This window comes from Rhineura floridana, chromosome 8, assembly GCF_030035675.1.
Source record: "Rhineura floridana isolate rRhiFlo1 chromosome 8, rRhiFlo1.hap2, whole genome shotgun sequence".
NCBI lineage: Eukaryota > Metazoa > Chordata > Lepidosauria > Squamata > Rhineuridae > Rhineura > Rhineura floridana.
The window spans coordinates 23,586,078-23,601,950 of record NC_084487.1 but is presented as its reverse complement, the minus strand read 5'-3'; the positions used below and the strand labels follow the sequence as shown (position 1 = coordinate 23,601,950).

At 44.3% G+C, this 15,873-nt stretch overlaps 1 protein-coding gene across 3 annotated transcripts in view; it reads left to right on the top strand.

Moving 5' to 3' along the window:
- Window positions 1-15,873, top strand: part of LOC133390284 (chromatin remodeling regulator CECR2) — a 220,618-nt gene that overhangs the window by 142,280 nt on the left and 62,465 nt on the right. Inside the window, exon 1 of one of the 3 annotated variants that reach the window (XM_061638601.1) lies at window positions 13,041-13,104. The exons of the other annotated variants lie outside the window; for them this stretch is intronic. The gene's annotated coding sequence lies outside the window, so the exon portion shown is untranslated. Of the gene's footprint in view, window positions 1-13,040; window positions 13,105-15,873 lie in introns of those variants that run through there. 3 annotated transcript variants of the gene reach the window in all.

Below are 15,873 nucleotides of genomic sequence, written 5' to 3'. Positions count from 1 at the left end.
CACACCCGATAAGAATCTTGTGCAGACCCCTCTGCAGGTCCATCAGGAAGATGCCATTGTTGGCCCACGAACTGCATGTCCACGCATGCCTGCTACTGAGGGCCTTGCCCTCCATGTCTGACCACAGCAGACGGCCCAAGGCTACCGAGGCCTCAACTGCATATCCTCACATGCCTGCCACTGAGGGCCTTGCCCTCCATGTCTGACCACAGCAGACGACCCAAGGCTACCGAGGCCTCAACTGCATGTCCTCACATGCCTGCCACTGAGGGCCTTGCCCTTCCTGTCTGACCACAGCAGACGACCAGAGGCTATTGTGGCCTCAACTGCATGTCCTCACATGTCTTGCCCTTCAGTAACCAAGGTAATTCCCACCCAGGGGAATGACCACCACCTGCAGAACCTTCCGCCCTGAACCCTGCTGGAACAACATGGGTAGGAGACCATTCCAGTGCATACTCTGTCGACCCAGCTGTTACAAACAAAACGCCTTAGCCCCTTTTAGGGGTCCTAATGGCTTGAGTTCGCTCCCAATACCCCAATAGAGTTCAGAAACGAACGAAACAAGATGAAGTAGGAGTGTATTTATTTCTAGCACGTGCACGTGGAGAAGTAGCCAAGCCAGTTCTGGCAAAATTAAGCATTGCTAGCCTTTTTATCAGCTTGTTATGTTAATTATATTAGCATCATTAGCATCATAACTACATCACTTTAACCATGCCCACTAGTACCTTCCCCTCTCTTCCTAGCTCCATATTTGGAGTTGTTATTCACACTTGTTTGTCCCATTTTCACCTTGGACGTTGCAACAAAGTTTGATACTTTCTTCTTCAGCACAGCTGGACATTGCAACAAGACCTAATTTTCCCAGTCATTTTGCAAACACAGCTTTATACAAACAACACCAGTCAGCAAATTAGCATTTCTGTTAAACACACACACAAGTAAATTAACTGTAAATTCACTGTGCTACAATTCCCAAAATGAGCAATATTCATATTTAACTATATAAGCAAACTTCAGTGTCACACAGCCACCAAACCGTGGCCCACCATCAGAGGCCCAGCTGTGAACCAATGTGCGTTTGCAGCCCCAAGGCCAGCCTATGAGATCATGCCATGGCTGCAGAGTAGGCTGCGCATCTGCTCCATCCCCATCCTGCAACCTGCCAAAATAGAAACAATCGTGAACAGTTGGGTCGCGGACCTTCAGACTCGCCCCCAGGGTGAATGTATTCCATGCGCCCCCTACTTCCACCTCCCGACGGCGTGCACCTGCATATACCAAAACCAAATAGACCGTCCCAGGTAGGCAATTCCACTGCCGGGTAGGCAACCCCAATTCCGGAGGAGCATGTCCCTCAAACCCCCATGGGTCTGCTCCCAGGCACTGCGACACTAGACTGAAACTTTATGAGGGAAGATCCCTCCCCCTGAATATCAGGCAACCAGGCCTGTAGTTTCAGGCCAAAAACACTATGACGCCGTCATGGGGAAGTGTCCAGTCCAGGGGGAGGGTAAAATAATGTGGAGTGACTCTTGTACCCCTGGTCTGCCTGGAAACAAACCTTAGACCGCAGGATGGCTCGAAGGGAAGTCTGACCTGGCCCCCAAACACCCTCGCCCCCCATCCGGAAGGCTCCAAAATTAAGTGTGAGGGCCGCTACATGCAACTGCTGAGCTTTGAAGCATGATGGTCACAGGGCACCTCCCTGATCAACAATCCCTGGCGGGTCAGGTGAACATGGAGGATGAGGATAAGGGGTATGGGGGTGTGCATGGGCCAGCTGGCCAGCACATGACATATCCCAAGACATCTGAATGGTCCTAAAGGCCCCCTGCCAGCCTACCTTGCAACACACTGACAGACAAGCTACACTCCTACCATCTGTGATGAATTCCAGCACGTGATTCATAGGAATAGGCCACACTTTGCATAGCCCCTGCCAGCCCCTAACTCCCAGGAATCCCCTCCTGCCCTCTGATAGCTGGTGAGCATGCTGGGGCAGCAGATAGGCATATGGCCATCTCTGACTCCCCTCCCCCATCTCCCAGTATGCGGTATGGGACTAGCAGAGTCGGTCCTTCCTCTAACTGAAACACCATTGACACACCGCAGGAAAGGAGGGGGCCACACCACAGGTTGGCACATAAGGCAGCCAAAAACTTTGAACTTGTGGTAAGGCTGTGAAATCACTGTTATGGCACCATAAACCCCACCGTAGAAGGCCCCCAAAACCTGAAGGGCAGAAAGCAAACACCTTCCCCAGCCCCTGAAAACTCCAGGATCTTGATCTGCAACAGTTCAAGCTTTTCCCGGGCAGCCTGCAGCCCTGGGTCCAAAAGTCAATCTTAATACCCTGGAAGGTGAACACTGGGACAGGATCCTCCATTTCCCCAGCTGCCAAAGGAACCCCCCAGTTCATAGCTACGCTATAAACTGTGCCATCAGGTGCTAACATGCACCCAAAGTCTGCCCTACCCGTGAACTGTAAATCATGAAAGTAGTGCCCCACTGCTTCTGAGCCCTCTCGTCTCCTGACTGTCCCTTCCAAGAAGGGGCTGAAGTGCTCCATGCAAGAATACAGCAGCCCATAGGTAATGCTCTGCTGCATAGTTGACTTAAAGGGCAAAACTCAGCAGCTCAAAATCCACTGTGTGTAACAGCTGGCAATGCAGGCAGATTAGCTGCCACACTTGCCCATAAGGCATCACTGACTGACCCCACTTGTATGACGGATGGTGAATCAGGTAGACTTTGCCCACTGCCACTTTGGGCACTATACGGGGGGGCACTGAGAGAGCAGAGGTAGGGGATGATGGGAAGGGGCCAATAACCCTGCCCAACTGTATGTCTTCATCAATTGTCCTCTGGACCAGTGCGTCCATAGGATCCGGAAAACCGCATAATAAAAAGAAAAACCACATCATAAAATGAGTCTCCCCATAACTGGGCAGTCTGCAAGCAAGGCCCATAGCCCTCGAGTGTAGCTGGGAAGGGACACTTTTCTTGAGCAGCCTCTACTGGGGGCTGCTTCCCACTCCCTTGAGGGGCCCTGTCCCCACATATCCTTCTGGCTTGTTGTTGTGCCTTTAATAGCAGGTTCGTATTCAGCAGTTATTAGATGGCACGGAGTTGAGCAATGTCATCTTCTAATGTCTGCAGATCAAATGACTCATAAAAGCACAGGACTAGAGGCCTGTAAAAAAGGTGGGCACCTTATCTACAGACCAGTTTGCAAACTAGCTAAAGAGAAGATGCAAGCAAATGTGCAGCCTGCATGTGATTACTGAAAAGAATTCCATTATGTTTAAATAATTTACTCAGAGAAATATGAATTGGACCAATTCTATGCATACTTACTTATGAGAAAATCCCCCTGAGTGTATCGTTACTTCTTCCCCTGGAAGGGTGCATGTGATTGCACACATACAGCAGAATCCTATGTATGTTTACTCAGAATATCACAGATTAAATGGGTCTTAGGACAGAGGTTTATGGGACTTAACTGATGGAAAGGTACACACACACCCCTGATGGCGGCCTGGGCTTCGGCTGCGGCCGCAAACTTGCCCCTTTGCCCGGCAAGTACCGGGCACGGAACGGGATTCTAAATGGAGTCATGCTGCACCAGAAGGAATGGGTTCTGGTTTGGGGTGTATATCTGTCTCTGCGCCACCTCCTTCAATTCCTAGGTTGAGACAATGGCCAGAAACAGCTTCTGTCAACTTTTGATATGGCAGCTACATCCCTTCCTGGAAGAGTGCGATTTGACCACTGTTGTACACCCTCTGGTAACCTTCAGTGTATTTGTTTCTTGTCACAGTATAAACACAGGGCAGGATAGTGTGGAAGGGCTCCTGTTGGGAGTAAGGGCAGGAAATAAATAAATAAATAAATAAATAAGACCGATTAATGAACAGAAGGGCAGTAGTATAAATTGAAGCCAATGAGAGTGGAAATGGTTTTTGAAATGTGAAAATTGGGCATACAAAGAAAACATGCCAAAAATGGCAACACAGTGTCAGCTTCCCTTCTACTGCAATATCTGGTGCAATTTACTCCATGTCCTCCATGCCCTCCAATGATGTGGAGCAAAGAAACATGCAGCATAATGATATCAGGGCAAAGGATAAGTTGCACTCAGTATTACATCCCCATGTTTCTTGTAACTAACATCTCTCTCTGCCCTTGGAAGGATATATTTTGGAAGAGCATATATTTGTTGAAGAAAATGTTTCCCAATTTTGAGACAGGGGCAGAGAGAGATTTATTTTCTACCTAGAACATTTGTATTTTATGTGACAGTTTCTTCCCTTATTATTATCAGCAGTATTGTGGTGATGTGTTGGAAATCCTTATTCTGCCAAAAAAATCTAGTAATTATTTTTATCCCAATCAAAAAGGTCATATACCAACTCATATACTAAAATGGCTGAATCAACATTCTGTTTACAGTAGATTTAAAATACTCTCTCAGGCATACAGTAGGGCCCCGCTTACTGGCGCTTCGCATTCCGGCATTCCACTAATGTGACGGCGGCAAATTCCCCCTTTTAAAGCCAATTTAGCGATTTTACGACATTATGACATTTTCGCACGACGGCCCCATTATAGTCTATGGGTCCTGCTTTACGGTGGGGGCCTGGTCCCTAACCTGCCATATAAGCGGGGCCTTACTGTACTTCACTGTCATGGGAAGCAAGGAAAACTATAATGTTAACTAGCCAAAACTGCTAGCAACCATCTTTATATATTCTAACAACTATCCTTTTCATCCATTCCTATAAATATGATGCATCTCATTTTACTTTATGAGTTGAGTTGAGGGAGGGAACCTACTAGCTGTAGTGCATATGCTTACATATGTTGTTTCTTTTCTTTTTTAAAAATCCTAATAGTGATATTCAAAAGTGAGGATAAAAATGAATACAATATTTATTTGGGAAGGCAACCAGGTTAGGCTTGTTTGAGAAAATGATTTACTGTAGGAGGAAAGATAAAGCTGAAGTTGAGGGTATCTAGAAATTCTGTTAAACATCTGGTTCCCATTTCAGGTTCTCATTACAGCCTGAATCAAAGCAACAACCATGCAGTGATAGTCTACACAAATTGACAAGAGAACCTGGAGTGCTCTACTAAGAACAGAGGCTCATTGCGGCTTATGTGGGGCAGAAGGCCGGAAGCTACTGGTTTTAACCACTTATGTAAAAGTCAAACTGAAATACCCAAGATGATTGGTTAAGTCAACATACCCTTTTCCCTGGAGGAAATGGAAATTAAATGCTCAAATCTTAGCCATCTTCCGGAAATGGGAAATTTCATGGCTCAATGTGTTTGTTTTCAGCAAGAAGAAATGGGGAAAAAAGAAAGAAAAATAATTGAGCTTCTTTGGCCTATTTTTCTACTATATTACCCAGCACATGCCTTTTCTGATGTTTGCTAAGGGCACATACAAGGATCAAGTGAATTTTGCTACTGATAGCCAGTCTGAAATGCTGTGATTCATTAGGATTCAAGTATTAGTAGTTTGCTGAGGACTCCCACTTGTATTCATTTTTCAACATTATCTCAGTATTAGATAGCACTGGAAGATTTAATTCAGCCTTTCCCTTTCTGTTGCCCTACAACTCCTATCATCTCTGACCATGGCTTTGCTGGCTGGGGCTGAAGGCAGTTGTCTGAAACCTGAAAGTTGTCTGAGGGCACCAAGCTGGGGAAGGCTCCTTTAATTGATCAGCCAAGGCTGATTCACATACACATTAAATACTGCTGTAAACAATTTTGCCATTTCGCATATACATAAGAACAATGCCAAACATGGATCCCTTGCATGTGTTCCTACATGATTACTTTGATTAAAAACACATTTGGTATGCATATATAATGGTTTCTAGACATACATAGTGAAATATGTTAATTGGCTCCAATGTTTTAATCAGAAATCTCTTCCTCAACTGATTGGTGATGTTGATGACAAATTCTGGGATAAGACACTTGAATGTCCTCCTGCTATGAAGTTTGCACCAATTGCCTCACCTTGCCCCAGATCTGATGGATGCATCTCAGTAATGAATTTTACTTCATTTTCTGTCAAGGGTTAGCAAATAGTTATGCCAAACTATAAATTAATTTACATTTTCCCTTTCAGAGTCTGCAAAAAAGCCTCTTAATGAGTTTTATTTATTTATCTGATTTATTATTTGATTTATATCCCGCCCTTCCTCCCAGCAGGAGCCCAGGGTGGCAAACAAAAGCACTAAAAACACTTTAAAACATCATAAAAACAGAGTTTAAAATACATTAAAACAAAATATATTTAAAAACATTTTTAAAACTTTCAAGTCATCTTTAAAAAAGGTTAAAAACATTGTTTTTAAAAAGGTTTAAAAACATATTAAAAAGTAATTAAAAAGCAAGGTTTATGTGTTTAATTAAGTTTTAAAAGCTTAGCCTCTTCCTTAAATGAATCTTTTAATCAGTTGATAGCCTAGATATGACCCAGATACAAACTTGACAGTTTACGAAATGATAAGCTTATCTTTTGGAGTCTTCAAACATGGTCTAGGATTGGAAAAAAAGTAATGCATTTTAAATCCAGTTCTCAGTTATGGCAAAAACCCAAGGCGAAGAATTATTTCTTAATTAGGTTTTCATTATAACAATCTAACTGAATGCTAATGATAATCTTAACTGGACAATGGGTTCAGAGAGGGGTGTGTGTCATCAATCATTGAGTGACTGGAAGTTTGAGGAAATCCGGACCAGGAGTCTCTTAATAGGATTGTTGATGTCAGCAGTTTCACAGGATGATAAATCATTGGATATTTGGATGTGAACAAGTCATAAACGTAATTGACTGCATGACCATGACTGCATGTGGTACCGAGAAACAGATTATTGTGTTTAGGACTAAAGTTTAAATTATTGCAAATTAAAGTATTGCAAATCCACATAATAACTTGCTGAGGGAGATTCAAAAGATGGAACTCTGAATTTAAATAGTTGATCTTAAGAGTGATACACCCACCCATCCCAGTCATCTATTCTACCTTGTGCCGTGATGCAAAACATTACAGAAATATCAGATACAGAAGACTCTGCTGAGTAGAAAAAGTCAAGATGCATATTGCAAAATTGTAATCTGCCCCTGCATATTTTTTTATCTGTGAATTAACTCAGTAACTCAGTTTCCCTTATTTGGTTGAAACACTGCTAACTGAAGGGTGAATCCTACTTCACTAGTATTTTAGGTTGTAATGCTAATTCCACTTACCTGGGAGTAAAAACCATTGATATCAATAGAATTTACTTTTGAGTAGTCATAGTTAGGATTGGACTGTTAGAGCTCTTTGATAATGTCAATAAGTATATAGTTAGAGGTCATCCAGTCAACGGTATTACTGTGTTAGACTTTCAATTTGTTTTTTATACGTTCCCTCAACAAAGTCTACTGAGTAAGCTTAGCAGTCATGGGATAAGAGGACAGGTCCTCTTACGGACAATAGTGTAGTGGCAAGTTCAGAAGTGCAGGTCTCTTCGCGTTAGTCACAGCCATCCCCATGTTTTGCTGCTGAGTTGAGAATGAGATCCTTGTTAATGCCTTCTTCCACAACAACAGACATCCCGAAAGGGGAGAGTGTTAGCTACTGAGAAGAGTCTTCTCAGTGGCTGACTCACCTCCTTTCACTCTGATTGGCTACAATCCACAGGAAAGGACAAGGAAGCATGCTATAAAACTTTTCTCAGTGGCTAAAACACTCCCCTTTCATGCTGATTGGTTTGTAGGATGCTGGACACATTGGGACCCTGCTCCTAAAAAAGTAACGGATCTAAGACCCCCTGAGACCCTGCACAACTACACCCCTGCTTATGGATCAATAACTCAGCAACCTAAAAGGTTAATGAGGCAGGAAGCAGAGAGTAGGAATAAATGGACAGTTCTGTTAATCCGGGGGTGTAGAAAGTAGAGTTCCCCAAATATTTATATTGGGGTTTCTGTTTTTTAATCCATTTATAAATGTCTTGGAGTTAGGGGTGAGCAGTGAGGTAGCCAACCTTGCTGATGACACCAAATTGTCCAAGGTGGTTAAAACAAAAAGGGATTTCAAGAAGCTCCAAAAGTCTCTCTACACTGAGCAAATGGGCATTTAAATGGCATTAAAATTGTGATGCAATGTAAGCAAGTGTAAAGTGATACATATTGGGCCATCACTTTATACTTCACACTTATACTAATGGGGTTTGAACTGGTGGTGATTGACCAGGAACAAGATCTTGAGATATTAGAGGATAGGTCAGTGAAGATGTTGACCCAGTGGGCAGCAGTTGTGAAAAAGGTGAATTCCGTGTTAGGGATCATTAGGAATGGGATTAAAAATAAATCTGTCAGTATCTTAATTCTGTTGTACAAATCTATGGTGCAACCAGGGGATTCTATGTACAGTTCTCATTGCCTCATTTCAGAAAGGATATCATAGAACTGGAAAAGGTTCAGAAAACGTTAACCAAAATTATCCAGGATATGGAGCCGATTAAGAGAGAAAATATTATATTTGGGGCTTTTTAGTTTAGAAAAAAAGGGGAGCATGATAGAGGTGTATAACTTTTTTGCATAGTTGTGGATGAAGTAAATAATACTAATGCCCAGGGCCATCCAATAAAGCTGAATGTTGGAAGATTCAGGAGAGACAAAGGAAGGTACTTCCTCACACAGCGTGTAGTTGAACTATGAATTTGCTTCCAGATATAGTGATGGCCACTAACTTGGATGACTTTAAAAGGGGATTAGGCTGACCAATGTGAGAACAGGATGCTGGTCTGATCCAGCAGGGCTCTTCTTAAATTCTTATGTTACAAAGCTGTAATTGGAAGCTTCATCTGATATATGAAGAGGAGAGATGAAAAAATGTAAGCCTCAGGCTTGTGATACCATGTTCTCCCAGTGGATACAATCATGCCTTGGTAAGTGCCACCAATAAGTTGTATACAAAAGCGGTAAGGACAGCAAAGAAGCTTTATTTTGCTGCCTCTATTAGATCATCCCTATGCCGCCCAGCGGAGCTTTTTAAAGTCGTGCGTGGGCTCTTACACTCTGGCCCCCACGATACTACGGAAACATCGGAAGCCCGCTGCAACGAAATTGCTGGACACTTTCAAGATAAGATCGCATGTATCCGCAGGGATCTTGACTCTGATGTTGCGACAGATGAATCCATTGAAGTGTCCGGAGCACGGCCTTGTCCTTCATTATTGGATGAGTTTCAGTTGGTGCAGCTCGAGGAAGTGGACAAGGTGCTTGGAATGGTTCGGGCAACCATGTCTGTTCTGGATCCTTGCCCATCTTGGCTAGTGAAAGCTAGCAGGGCTGGGACCACCGGCTGGGCCAAGGAAGTGGTTAACGCCTCCTTGAGGGAGGGAGTAGTCCCTGGTAGCTTCAAGGAGGCAGTAGTGAGACCTCTTTTAAAGAAACCCTCCTTGGACCCAGATAACTTGAACAACTATAGACCAGTGGCGAATGTCCCTTTTTTGGGCAAGGTTTTGGAACGGGTGGTTGCCGGCCAGCTCTAGGCGCTCTTGGATGAAACCGATTATCTAGATCCGTTTCAATCCGGTTTTAGGCCCGGTTTTGGCACCGAAACAGCCTTGGTCGCCCTGTATGATGACGTTTGTCGGGAGAGGGACAGGGGGAGTGTGACTCTGTTGATTCTCCTTGATCTCTCAGCGGCGTTTGATACCATCGACCATGGTATCCTTCTGGGGAGACTCGCGGAGTTGGGTGTCGGGGGCACTGCTTGGCAGTGGTTCCGCTCCTACTTCGCGGACCGTCACCAGAAGGTAGTGCTTGGGGAACATCACTCGACACCATGGACTCTCCATTGTGGAGTCCCTCAGGGGTCGGTCTTGTCCCCCATGCTTTTCAACATCTACATACAGCCGCTGGGTGCGGTCATCAGGAGTTTTGGAGTGTGTTGCCATCAATATGCTGATGACACGCAGCTCTATTTCTCCTTTTCATCTTCTTCAGGTGAGTCTGTTGATGTGCTGAACCGTTGCCTGACCGCGATAATGGACTGGATGAGAGCTAATAAACTGAGACTCAATCCAGACAAGACCGAGACACTGCTGGTGAACGCCTTCCCTGCTCAGATGGTGGATGTTCACCCTGTTCTGGATGGGGTTACACTCCCCCTGAAAGAACAGGTACGTAGTTTGGGGGTTCTTTTCGATTCTTCCTTGTCTCTCGAGGCCCAAGTGGCCTCGGTGGCACGGAATGCATTTTACCATCTTCGTCTGGTAGCCCAACTACGCCCCTATCTGGACAGGGACGACCTCGCCTCCGTTGTTCATGCTCTGGTAACTTCAAGATTGGATTACTGTAATGCGCTCTACGTAGGGCTGCCCTTGAAGACAGTTCGGAAGCTTCAGCTGGTGCAGAACGCGGCTGCCAGACTATTGACGAGGACCAGTCGGTCTTCGCATATAACACCTATTCTGGCACGTCTGCACTGGCTCCCTATTTGCTTCCGGGCAAGATTCAAGGTGCTGGTTTTGACCTATAAAGCCTTACACGGCGTGGGACCTCAATACCTTGTGGAACGCCTCTCTCGCTATGAACCTACCCGTTCACTTCGTTCAGAATCTAAGGCCCTCCTCCGGGTACCAGCTCATCGGGAAGCCCGGAGGGTGGTTACTAGATCTAGGGCCTTTTCTGTGGTGGCCCCTGAGTTGTGGAACAGTCTCCCCGAAGAGGTACGCCTGGCGCCTACACTTCTATCTTTCCGGCGCCAGGTAAAGACCTTTTTATGCTCCCAGGCATTTTAATCTTTTAATTTTCTTAATCTTTCTACTTTTAACATGTATCCTTCTTAATTTGTGTTGTATTTCGTTTTTGTTGTGCTTTCTGTTGTTTGTTTGTACATGTTTTTATGATTTTTTACTATGATATATTGTATTTTATCTTGTTTGTTCACCGCCCTGAGAGCTATTCTGCTAAGGGCAGTATATAAATTGAAATAATAAATAAATAAATAAATAATGCTAAACCATTGTTTAGTGTTACAACTGAATGTGGCTGAATATTTATATCCATTTTGCCTTTAATACAGACGCTTTCCAGAAGCAACTGGCTGACCAATGTTGGAAAAGATTGCTGGACTGAATAGATGTGTGGTCCAATACAGTTGGACTCATCTTGTGTGTGGTCTATCACTTGCACAGTATTTAAAATGAACTGTTGCAGTTTGAGTAGGAAATAAATATGCCTGAGTCATGGTCCTAAATACTTTGCATGCTTTGCAAAAAAACCTAAATGGGGCAAACTTGATGACTGAGACCCTATAAGATAGGGCCAATCAGAGATGCACACTAGCAGAGCAATCCAATCCCCCATGTTGTGTTTGAATGGGGCACAGGTATCTATTCACGCAGCCATACCCAGCTCTGCTGACCTCTGCCAGTGTGGGAGCTGTGTCATCTGTGGGGAAGCCCTGCTGTCAAAGAATGCCCCAATGCACCCGCCCCAGTAGCAGGTGGGTGTAAGGTACTGTTGATAGTATCCCCACTGGTGGTAACCAAAGGAAACCTCCTGAAACAGTGATTCCTGATCCTGAACTGGCCTTGCTGCCATCCTGATCCTGAACTGGCCTTGCTGCCATCCTGATCCTGAACTGGCCTTGCTGCCATCATGTGATGGCACAATGAAGGGGCATTTTTCCCTGCCCCCCTTCCACCCTGGCTAGAGCAAGCAGCCAGACTGTGTACATGGGGAAGTTTATGCTGCTCCATCAAGTCCTGTTGCTGCCAGCCAGAGGTTAGGATTGCAGCCTAAGGGCCAAACTAGATGTGATAGCAACACAGCTGTTTCTGCTTAAACATGGGCTACAAAGGCCTACGATGATCAAGAACAAAGCAGTCCAGGGAGTCTATCTCCAGATGTTTCTGATACCAAAAATGAGCAGGAAGTGGCTGGTTTTAGTCACTTTATCCTAAAAATAAATCTGAAGTTGAGGAATATTAACTTCATTTACAGAAGAGCACATAATGGGTACTGTAGAAGATTTGACTTGCAGTCTTTTAGGTACCCAAGAAGTCATAGGGCTGAAAAGAACATGAGGATCCTATAGTTCACTAGTTCAGGGGTTGGCAATCGGGTGCCGGCAGGCACTTTGGTGCACCCCCAGGCAGGGCCCTCAGACTCTGAGCTTTCATTAAAAACAGTAAATCTCTAGACCCTCTAGAAACAAAATTATGAAGCATAACGTACAGGTACCCTTATAAGAGACTTCTGTGAAATGAGCCAGCCTGGCTACTTCTGCCTGTCAGTGTTGTTAGCCAATGAGAGAAGTCAGAGCTGTGACTGATAAGTGGACACCAGGCACTAGGAATCCCTGGGGTCTTAAAGAGCTTCTGTTTCCCCCTCTCCTTTAGTGCTCCTTTCCTGTTTCTGTCTTATTTTCTAGTAGTCTTTGGAATCTCAATAGTTTGTACTTACTTTTTTTCCTAGTAACCAGGATGCATCTTTCACGTGGTGGATTTGTCTGAGATCAGATATTCTCTAGAAGTTATTTTCTGCAACTATTCTTACATAATAAGTGTGGGTGGATGTTAAAGAATCCCCTCCCGATATGGCAAATGCAAAATGTGAAAACTTTGCAAAGAGGCATAAGCATATCTCCTGCTGTACAGGAGCTGATGTCCAGGCAGTCATTAAGAATTCACTGTATAGTTAACATACAGTACAATGGTATACCTGCCTACTTCAGAAGTAAGTCTATTTAATGGGGCTTACTCCAAGATAAGTGGGTGCAGAATGGCAGCCTAGCCCTTGGTTTAAATTGGGGAAAATAGGGTTCTTGTGCCTTTAACAGCTGTGTCTTCACTAACAGGAACAGCAGGACATAGCTGACTTCCCATGGTAAACATGAAGTTGTCCAGGAGGGGAGTGGGGAGTAGCAGCAGTGACTGTACTTCCTCTAATTTTGTGTTATGCCACACACTCCCACAGCAGCCATGTTGTGTTATGCCATACCCCCATGGCAGCCATTTTGTGACTGATGCTCAGCATTCTCTCAAAATTCAAAATGTGCCTTCTGGTCCAAAAAGGTTAGCAATAGTTAATTCCATATATTGAAGCAAGATTGAAGTTTCATATATTTCTAGTAGATCAGGCCTGCACAACATGGGTTTTTGGTGTGGTGGCTCAACAAGGACTCATTTTAAAACTAGTTTTGCTCCTGGGGGTGGATGCGGGGTGAAGTGGTCAGTTGCCAGGCAGTTCTCGACACATAAGTGGTGAGATGTATTCAGCTCAGCAGCAGTGGTGTGTAAGGGGAGGCAGAGCATCAGCTGTGCTCTCCTGTCGGTGACGTTGCATAAGATGGCTGGTGGGGTGAGGTCAGGGGAGCCCTGGGTTGGTGGTAGCAGCCTTGCACTGCCACCTTGCCACCATGTTCTGGTGGTCACAGCTGCAGCTGCCACTTTGCCCCCTCATGGACTGCACCACTGCAGCTTATTGGATCACCAGTTGTGCATTCCTGTAGTATACTGAAGGATATACAGAGTTCAACAAATGTGGTTGTCAACTAAACAGGAAAAATAGGCTAGACTTATGCCTTTAACAGCAGTGTGATTTGCAGAAATCTGTGAAGCTTTTTGTCATATTGCGAGAGGTATTGTCACCGGCTAATGTCTATAGGTTGAGCTACTGTTAAAGGCACAGGGAACCAGTAATCCCTATCAGCAAGTGAAGCATGTTATTTTCTGTAAGGGGAAGTTTTTTCTAAAAGGTTGAGCGGTGAGGGGAAGTTTCTAGTTGATTGGAAATACAGTGATCATTAAATTTGAGCATGTACATACCTCAAGGGAAAAATTCTTATTTCTTATAAAAGCATTATATCAGAATGGTACTTAGCAAGATGGAAGAAAATGCAAAGAAAATGACGTACTTTCTGAATTCTTTGGGTTAACTACTGAGATAATAATGTAATTCTCTTCCTAACTGTACTCAGCTGTTTTTTATTCCTCATGATTGTTGAGTGAAACCAGTTCAGAATTTGTTTATTTGATCGATTTTTATGATAATTTATGGACTGCTAATATAGAACATTTCCAAGTGGTTGTACTGCATATTAAAACAAAAGAAAATATAAAATAACAAAGATCAATTTCACAAATTTGAAAGTCCTACAAACTCAGAATAAAAAGCTGCATTGCTCCACCCTGAAGGCTTGCCTGTATGAAAGTGTTTTTCACATTAGCCAAAAACAACCGATGGTCAGTCCTTGCCATATAAGGGAGTATGTTCTGTAAGTGTGTACCATCACACTAAATATCCTCTTCTGAGTAGTTGTCAAATGTACCTTTGGGGGGGGGGTGGCAACATCAGGACCGCAATGACAGAATAGGGCACCATGGGCAAACATTGTTTCTTAAACAACCAACTCCTAAGTTGTTTAGGGCTTTATATACTAACTGTAAAACCTTGAAATTCGCTTCGTACCAAATTAGCAGCCACTGCAGATCCTTCAACAAGGGTGTTACACGCTCATGATAGGGTGCTTCACTCAGCAACTTAGCTACAGCATTCTGCACTAACCACAGCTTCTGGCCAATCTCAGAGGCAGCTCCAGCTCTAGCACATTGCAGTAATCCAGTCTCAGTGTTACTGGAGCATTGACTCCTCTGGTTGAGGTTGAGGTTATCCTTACCGAGAAACAGTCATAAGCTGGTGTACCAGCCAAATCTGGTAAAAAACACTCTAAGCCATCTAGGCCACCTGAGCTTCATGTGAAAAATATGGATCCAGGTGGATCCCCAAGCTACATACCTGGCCTCTCAGTGAGAGTGCGACCCTGTCCAGAACAGGTAACTAACCTATCTCCCAGATAGGGAACCACTTGCTCACAGGGCCTCTGTCTTGCCAGGATTCAACTTCAGCTTAACCCATCACTGTGCTCAGACACTGGTCCAAGATGTGCACAGCTACACCTGATTAGATGTCATGGGAAATACTGATGGTTCTAAATCTCCTAATGACCACTCCCAATGACTTCAGATGTTAAAGAGTCAAAAATTGTACTTTGTGGCACCCACATCATAATTGCCAGGGGGCTGAAAATCACTCAGCAATGCCACTCCTTGAGACAGGTCATAAAGGTAAGAATATTGTACCTTTAGCACCTATCCCTGTGAGCTTTTCCAGGAGGACACCACAGTCAGTGATTTCAAAAGATGCCAAAAGATTGAGCAGGAATAACAGGTTTGCACTTCTCCATCTCTCTCTCCATCCATCAGGGCAAAAAAAGGCTGATTGGTCCCAAACCAGATCTGAATGTGAAGTTGCTATATATTTAATGGAAATTTATTTCTCTAACACAGGGATAGGGAACCTCTGGCCTTTGGGCCAAATTTGGATTGCCAGGCCTCTCTGTTTGGCCCACCAGGCTGTTTCAAGCAACCCGACATCATATATGACATACAAGCCAAGCACAGGGCTTGCAAAACTTGCTCAGCCCTGTGTGCAGCACTTACTAAACACTCGAGAGTTGTTTGTTGGGTGTTTGGGATGCACTGAGCACAGGGCTGAGCAAGCCCTTTGAACTATTTCTCCTCACACCCGCGGGCCAACTTTGATAGATGACAGTCACCTGGCATCATTATGATGTCAGATAATTGACAGGTGCGTGGTCCTGCCCACTTGTCAAAGTTGGCAGCGGGGGTGAGGGGAGATAAAGATCTGGCCCACTAAGTTAAAAAGGTCCCCCACTCCCTGTCGTAATACATATAACAGCTTCCTTTGAAATGCCAACTTAAATTTATTAATGGATCATTTATGGGGCTGCTAGACTGTCTTCTCTTAGTTGCTTCTTTAAA